The sequence below is a fragment of the Marmota marmota genome, unplaced genomic scaffold (genome assembly GCF_001458135.2).
Source record: "Marmota marmota marmota unplaced genomic scaffold, marMar, whole genome shotgun sequence".
Lineage (NCBI taxonomy): Eukaryota > Metazoa > Chordata > Mammalia > Rodentia > Sciuridae > Marmota > Marmota marmota.
In genome coordinates this window covers 1-8619 of record NW_026010396.1, presented here as the reverse complement: position 1 = coordinate 8619, position 8619 = coordinate 1, and the positions used below count along the sequence as shown (strand labels likewise).

At 35.8% G+C, this 8619-nt stretch overlaps 1 pseudogene; it reads left to right on the top strand.

Moving 5' to 3' along the window:
* Nucleotides 1-6513, top strand: part of LOC107133881 — a 15762-nt pseudogene extending 9249 nt beyond the window's left edge.
* Nucleotides 6514-8619: the final 2106 nt, after the last annotated feature.

Genomic DNA, 8619 nt, shown 5'->3' with positions numbered 1-8619 from the left:
AAAAAAAAAAAAAAAAAAAAAGAACTTGAGAATCAACTTAACGAAAGAGGTGAAAGGTCTATATAATGAAAAATGCAGAGCCCTAAACAAAGAAATCAAAGAAGACCTTAGAAGATAGATCTACCTTGCTCTTGGATAGGCAGAATTAATATTATCAAAATGACCATACTACCAAAAGCACTATACAGATTTAATTCAATTCTGATCAAAATCCAAATGGCATTCCTCATAGAAATAGAAAAAGCAAATTTGACCCAGCTATCCCTCTCCTCCGGCTATACACAAAGGACTTAAAAACAGCATGAAATCATGAAATTAATTTGGAAAAATTAGAGACCTAGAATAGTTAAAGCAACCCTAAGCAGGAAGAGTGAAGCATATGGCATCAGTATACCAGACCCTAAATTATACTACAGTGCAATAGTAACAAAAACAGCATGGTGTTGGCACCAAAACAGACTGGTAGACCAATGGTACAGAATAGAGGTCACAGAGACTAGCCCACAAAACTACAATTATCTTATATTAGACAAAGGTGCCCAAAACATGCACTGTTGAAAAGATAGCCTCTTCAATAAATGGTGCTGGGAAAACTGGAAATCCATATGCAACAAAATGAAATCAAACCCCTATCTCTCACTATGCACAAAACTCAACTGAAAATGGATCAAGAATTACAACCAGAGACCCTGCATGTAAAAGAGGAGAAAGTAGGCCCTAATCTCCATCATGTGGGATTAGACCCCAACTTCCTTAATAAGACTCCTATGGTGCAAGAATTAAAATCAAGAATCAATCAATGGGATGGACACAAACTAGAGTATATAAAGAACTCGAAAAGTTAAGCACCAAAAAAAACAATTAACCCAATCAACAAATGGGCCAAGGACCTGAACAGACACATCTCAGAAGATGATATACAATCATTCAACAAATATCTAAAAAAATGTTAATCATCACTAGCAATTAGAGAACTGCAAATCAAAACCACTCTAAGATTTCATCCCACTCCAGTTGGAATAGCAGCTATTATGCACACAAACAACAGTAAGTGTTGGCAAGGATGTGGGGAAAAAGGTACACTCATACACTGCTGGTGGGACTGCAAATTGGTGCAGCCAATATGGAAAGCAGTATGGAGATTTCTTGGAAAATTGGGAATGGAATCAGCATTTGATCCAGCTATCCCTCTCCTTGGTCTATACCCAAAGGACTTATAAAGAGCATACTACCAGCCACATCAATGTTAATAGCAGCACAATTCACAATAGCTAAATTGTGGAGCCAACCTAGATGCCCTTCAATGGCTGAATGGATAAAAAAAAATGTGGCATATATACACAATGGAATATTACTCAATAATAAAAGAGAACAAAATCATGGCATCTGCATGTAAATGGATGGAGTTAGAGGAAATAATGCTAATTGAAGTTAGTCAATCCCCCAAACCAAATGCCGAATGTTTTCTCTGATATAAGGAGGCTGATTCATAGGAGGATAGGGAGAGGGAGCATGAGAGGTAATAGACGAACTGTAAATAGGGCCGAGTGGTTGGAAGGGAAGGGAGGGGGCATGGGGTTATAAATGATGGTGGAATGTGATGATCATTATTATCCAAAGTACAGGTATGAAGACATGAATTGGTGTGAATATACTTTGTATACATTTAGAGATATGAAAAATTGTGCTCTATATGTTTAATAAGAATTGTAATGCATTCTGCTGTCATATATAAATAAAAAATAAATCAAATAAAATGATAAAATAAATATTTATGAAAGTGATCTGCTTTCTATGCAGATTCTTTAAGAGCTTAAGAAATTATTTTTGTTTATGATCTTTATTTTAGAAAAAAGTGGGCCAAATAATTTGCTTTCAACAAAAGTGTCTTTTTGACAATGTAAGATGAAAAAACTGCTGAAGTTTGTAGAAATATGTGCTTGGAAATTTCTTTTTAATTATTGAAATTCAGATGAACTTTCCACAATTCTACTTTTAAATTGTTTCTAAATGTTATTAGATGTGACAGTAGAACCACCTCATCTACAAAATAAAACAATATTCACACAGGCGGTTATCTTTAAACACGGATAAACTATTGTTGGATTTTAGAAGGTTATCTGAGCCACTGATAGAAATTTCTAAATATTCACACGTGGGACATGATGGTAGTAATAATAGGATTTTAAATATACATTTTAATGATTTTTTAAAGGATACACAGGCTTTAAATGAAATAGTAAACCTTCATGTTTAACTTTAAATAAATCTCTCTTGAAACGGAGAACTCAACAAAAAATAATACAGGGTAAAGAATTTCCAGGCTGACATACAACTTGTTTGGATTCGAAAATTTTGTCACAATAAAATCCTGATATGCTCTCAGAAATGGCAAAAGAAGATTCTCTAAGTAATAATCAATAATTAGTTGAAAGAAAATTAGGATCATATAGCAAGAACACCCTATATTATGACAAATTCAGTAGCAACCACAAAGAACTAATATAACTTCTGGTGCCAAGGAACCGATGATACTGCTGGAAAGAATTATAGTTATGGGCTTCTAACATAAATTTTTCCAAGGAAGGACAAAGCGGAAGAAGAGTGGAAGGTTCAGCGTGATGGGGATAAGTCAATCACCACCAACCCAGTACATCCTTCTTATGACACTCTAATAACAAATTCCAAATATCATGCCAGCAAATGTTTAAACGTTTAAATAGTCCTAACATTAGTTGGCAATGATAAAATAATATGTAGTAAATAGTAAAATATAATCACAGTTTTTCATCATAAGCCTGGCAACAGTACATTGATAATTGATTCAACTGCATATGATCTACCTGCAATAAATGTATAACTGTTGTGGAAGGGAAAAAAATAAAGCTATCTTTTTTTTTCTGATTTTCTCTTTTGCTTTATATTCAGTGACAGCATCTGTTAAAATTGTATATTTTCCAAAAGGAAAATTATGGCCAGATAATGTTTGCACATGATGGCTTGCTTCATAACTAAATATTTGACTTGCATACTTTACAAAGAATACTTTGTTCATGTTTTTGTTCAGAAAAAAATATTTTCCATTTTGTGCCATCTAAGGAATGTTAAAGGAACAGCAACATGTCAAGACATGTTCAAAGTCAAATCATATGGTAAAGTCATTTTAATGATCTAAACTAAAAGAGCGTACATTGTTAATTTATACAATTGTGAAAAATTTAGTATCTGCTTTAGTCATGCGTTAAAAATGTAAGACAGCTACACACTTAGGAGTAACTGGCAAAGCTTATGCTGAGAAAATTTGTTTTTTCTTTCATTACCATCTTCCTTCAGCCTTCTATCACTAATGAATAAATACAGCTGTCTGCATTATTCTAGCTTTAGGAGGTCAGGTACTAGAATAAGAAAATTAAAAATATAAAGATATTAGAGAAAATTCAGATTGTTAATTTTTAAATCTTAAGACTATATAACAATATGTAATTTTACAATATAAATGTGTACAGATGCACTTAATAATATAGCAATTACACCAACAGCCTTTGGATTTTGTCTCAAAGATCAATCAGTGACAGGCCAATTAGATTTCATTAATAAATACACTTGATATGGCAAAAAAGTTTTCTGCTGAATTCGTTTTTTTTTTTTGCTCTTATAAGAGCAAAGATTGGATTATTATCCAATCTTTGTCTTATACTTAAAGCTCCTAGAAAAGTATTAGTAAAACCACAGGCACACACTAATTTGATCAATGTTATCTGAAACCTTTCTAATACATTCTCTAGCTTGGTATAGAAGGATAGGGAACACATGGTTAACATGAGTTGCTATTGCTGTACTTGAATCCTTATTGTGGGCAATGACAATCACAATGATAAAAAAAATTAATCTAAGAAGATGGGCTTTACCCAAACCACACCTAAGTCACTTTTCCTTATTTAATAAAAATTGTGTAAAAAAAATCTTGTCTAAAAGCTTGTAAAATGTAAAATGCACATCAGTGTTGGACTTCTTAGGACACATTCCTCCACAATAATTTTGCACTAAATAGCTGTTCAACCTTCAGATTTCTGTACTAAATAACAAACTAACAATACTTTTATCACCTCATAGGAATACAATTAATTCCCAGAAATACTGTACAGGTCCATAGTTTTCTATCCATAAAGATTCATAAAAATACACTAAAATATATTTTCAAATAAAAATCAGATAAAAGAGAAAGAGTACAGGATTTAAAATAATGTTAATAGAGAAGAAATAATTTTTGATAACAAGATACCCTATTAATAAAGTTTAAAAGTAGCAAAACAGCAATAAATATATTGGGGAACAATTTTAAACTAAAAGAGCTATTACTATGTAAAACCCAAATATTGTTCATGTAAAGAAAAATGCTTACCTCTCATGCACTTTTATCATCAAAAGGAAAACTGCAGATATCAGTATTATTCAACCAAAGAATGAAGTCATTCTGAATTTCAATATAATTCACATTTTTATCTCATTATTACTTTTCTAACAAAATATTCAGTTGATGGCTTTCAGGTTCACTTTGGTCAAATTCTCATACTATTATTTCATTATTTTCCTATCATCTGACAGAAATAGGAAGCTAAATACAATTTATCCAAATAAAAATATCACTGAAATTTAACATAGGCCATGACACACATGAATCACCACATGAAAGTGGTTAAAGTAAAAAACTGAATGTTCGATTGTAAAAAGATCACAGTGTTATTAACTCATCTTTTAGCTACTTACATTTTGAAATGTAAATAGCTATGATATGATTAAATGCAATATTATTTAATACAACTTACATTACCTACATTCAAACATCTTGTGATGTCATAATAGATAAGAGCTAAGACTGGGTATGTCCTATGTGCCAGGACCTTCCTTATCCTTACTACAATTTTATGAGATACTATAATTGTTCATATTTTTATAAATTAAGAAAGTAAGGCTTACAGAGAAAATACTTTTTCCAAAGTCACAATGTCAAATCTAGATATGACAATCCAAAAAATGGAATAGGTGTTAATTTATCCAACTTACGCATAAGGAAAAAAAAGTGCAAGAGCTGGAGCAGCAGAACAAGGTGCTGAAAGCGGAGCTGCTGCTGCTTCCTAAGCACTCCAAGCCGTCCCGCTTCTGGGCGCTGTAGGAGCAGGAGATTCGCGACTTGCACCTGGTGGCGGAAGACGCTACCACCGAGAAGCAGGCGCTCCAAAGAGAATGCGAAGGGCTGGAGAAGACTGTGCAACCTGCAAGCGCGCTATGAAGAGGAGGTGCTGAGCTGCTCGGACGCCAAAGGCCGGCTGATGGGGGCGCGCAAAGGCGCAGATGAGGGGGCGCGCAAAGGCGCAGATGAGGCGGCGCTGGCCGGCACTGAACTGGAAAAGCCTATCATCAGCCTGATGGACGAAATCGCTTTTCTAAAAAAAAGTGCAAGAGGAGAATACAGAGCTTCAGATGCAGATCCAGTACACACAGATCTCGCTGGAGATGGACGTGTCCTCCAAGCCCTACCTCTCCGCTGCGCTCAAGGACATCCACGCGCAACGTGAGAAGCTGGCCTCCAAGAACATGCAGAATGCCCAAGAGGGCAAGAGCCACTTCACCGTGCTCCCTGTGAGTACAGCCAAGAACACCCACGCGGTGCGCGCCACTAAGAAAGAGGTAAGAAGAGGTGCGGAGAGTCATCGCTTGCTCAAGGCCAAGACCAAGGAGACTGAAGCATGCTGGGTGTGGACGAAGCCCTATAGAAGCAGCTGCAGGAGCTAGAGGACAAGCAGAATGCTGACATCAGTGCTATGCAGGACGCCATCAACAAATTACAAAATGAACTGAGAACCACAAAGAGCAAAATGGCACATTACCTAAAAGAATACCCAGACCTCATCCGCGTGAAGATGGCTTTGGATATCGAGATTATAGTTTAGAGTAAACTCTTGGAAGGCGGAGACCTGGCTCAGTTTCACCAGCGTGGGCAGCTTAACAAGCAGCTACTCCCAAAGCTCCCAGCTCTTTGGCTGATCTGCCTATGGAAATGGAAGTCTGCAGACTGGCTCCTACTTCCGCCCACTACTTCTCCTCTTAACTACACCATCCACGTCCAGGAAGAAAAGATAGAGGTGGAGACCATCCAGGCTGCCAAAGCCTAGGAGGCCAAGGACAAGCCGCTCTCTGAAGGGGAAGCTGAAGAGGAGGAGAAGGAGAAGGAGAGGCTGAGGAAGAGGAGGGAGCCTAAGAGGAAGAAGCTGCCAAAAAAGAATTGAAGAAGCAAAAGAGGAAGAAGATGGAGGAGGTGAAGGTGAAGAAGAAGAAGAAACCAAAGGAGCCCAAGAGGATGAGAAGAAAGATGAAAGTGCTGGGGAGGAACAAGCAACTAAGAAGAAAGATCCATCCAGCCCCCTTTCCTTAATTATTCCAGGAAAAATTCTCCTGAAATCAGATCAACCTCATCACCAACTAACCTGTGGAGTTCCAGACCTTACATAAATTAAGAAGTCAATATATGTATAATTCTGAGATGACTTTGTTGGACATTCAGCGTTGTGCTATGAATTTTCTCCTTAGGCAGAGTATCCTTTGGCTTGCAGACTGGCTTTCTGGCTTGCTGCCAGCCTGTGCATGGTCCACACTTATAAGTTCAGGATGTATGGCAATGTGAATCATTCAGAGGTTTGCCATAAAAACACAACATGAATAAATGAATTCACTAATGTCAAGGTCAGACTTCATGGAAAAATAGTCATTTGAACCTTTGGTGGTTAGAAATTAAAGTCCTTGAGTTATGCAATAAATAGTAAATAAAGTTACATTGAATAACATTCTTGCTGTGGTTGTTGACTTAATTAAAATCCCTTAATGATGGCAAAATATAAACTATAAACAAGTGGACTACTGATCTACAATTTCTTTTTTTGTAAAATCAAAATTTTAACAACTAAAATATCTTTTCTTCTTTAATTGGAAATTCTTAGTGCTATAATTAGGTTGTGATTGTTCATAAAATCTTTTCTCTCAAAAATTTTATTGGTACTAAACATGAGTAAATAAGAGAGTCCATAAGTAACAATATATTTTGCCCTACATGTGTACTATATTATGTGAAGAATAGTTTCTAGGAGATAATTCTGAAATTATGTGACAAGTATATCCTTTATTGTAAACTAGTATGTAATAATACAATATGGGTAGAATAAGAATTCTACATATTTGTCATTATTAACATTTTCCATCCAATTATCATGGTCAGAAGTTGAAATCTGAGTGCATGATATAGTCAAGAGGAATAATTTTTTAAATTAGCATGTAATTTAGGGAGAAGAAAGAATACCAAAGGTCATTTGCCACTGGAAATATGGTGCCTGAAATCCTGAGCTTAAGATTCAGTGTGGTATTAGCTTCCTTCTATTGCCTCAAATAGACAATATTTAATGCCACACAGTTTTAAACCCTTTAAAAACTACAGATACCAGTAATGAAATTGTTATCAGTCACTTAGGGGAGAGATAATGTATTTGTATGTTACATTGGCATTGTTCTGCATGTCTTAATTGGGAAATACTTGGATTCCAGTGAAAACTTATCTAGTTGGAAGTTTCGTTGAATGTACATCCCATCTGTCCACATGCACCTTAGGTTTATGAAAACTCTTGCACTTGCATTTGGTGTGGAATAGAGATGAAATTTATTGACTATTTTCTGCTCTGCTTGTGTTTTTGAGCAATTGCTTTGTTAGCCAGTTTTGCTCAATATGTGTTTTTTAGGCCTTTAAAGGTTATGGATTTCACTTGAAACCAAAGTGGTCTACATTTAAAGTTATTTGATCTCTTTGCACCGTATCTAGTCAAACATATGTGACTAAGCAAATAGGTAAAATATTTCTTTGTCTATCATGATATGGATGGTACCAAGAAGGCTCTCAGCATTTCAGCTTGGGTAAAGATTAGGAGTCTTCTCAGAAACCAAGGTCTTCCCATTGATGCTGATGGGATGATGCATGTGGTAATTTTCAGACAGATGCAAAATACATGTAAAACAATTAGCCAAATGGAAACTGCTGGTTGGTTTGAGGAACACTTGGTTGAAGTAAGTCCACTGTCCATCTCTCTCTTGTGTGCCATAATAAAATATTGAAAAACCTAAAAAGATTTGGAACCTGGAATTCCCATTTTTTTCCTACCCACAAAAAACAAATGTAGATAAAACATTAGGGTAAGGATCAATGGCCAGTGGCATGGGGTTATGGGATTTCCTTAGTATGTATCTATACTTTCCATCCCCTTATCCTTCATTATCTGAGCCCCAGATCTCCTAAAAAATTAGGGTTAAGCATTCTCTTTCACATATCTCCAAATGAGTGTGCATCAAATGAATTGAGAGGCAACTTGATAGAGCTAATGCATTCATGGACTCTTCCCAAGATATCCCAGAGAGAGGTATTTGTCTGTTTATACACAGAGTCCTTGCCTGACCCAATGTGAAACACAAAATAACCTTGCCCCCCCCCCCAAATTTGTTGAAGATTCAAAACAAACCTCCAGAATAAAAATGTTAAATTATAGACAGAGTTCATAAAAGTCATCCAGAAAATGAGAGAAG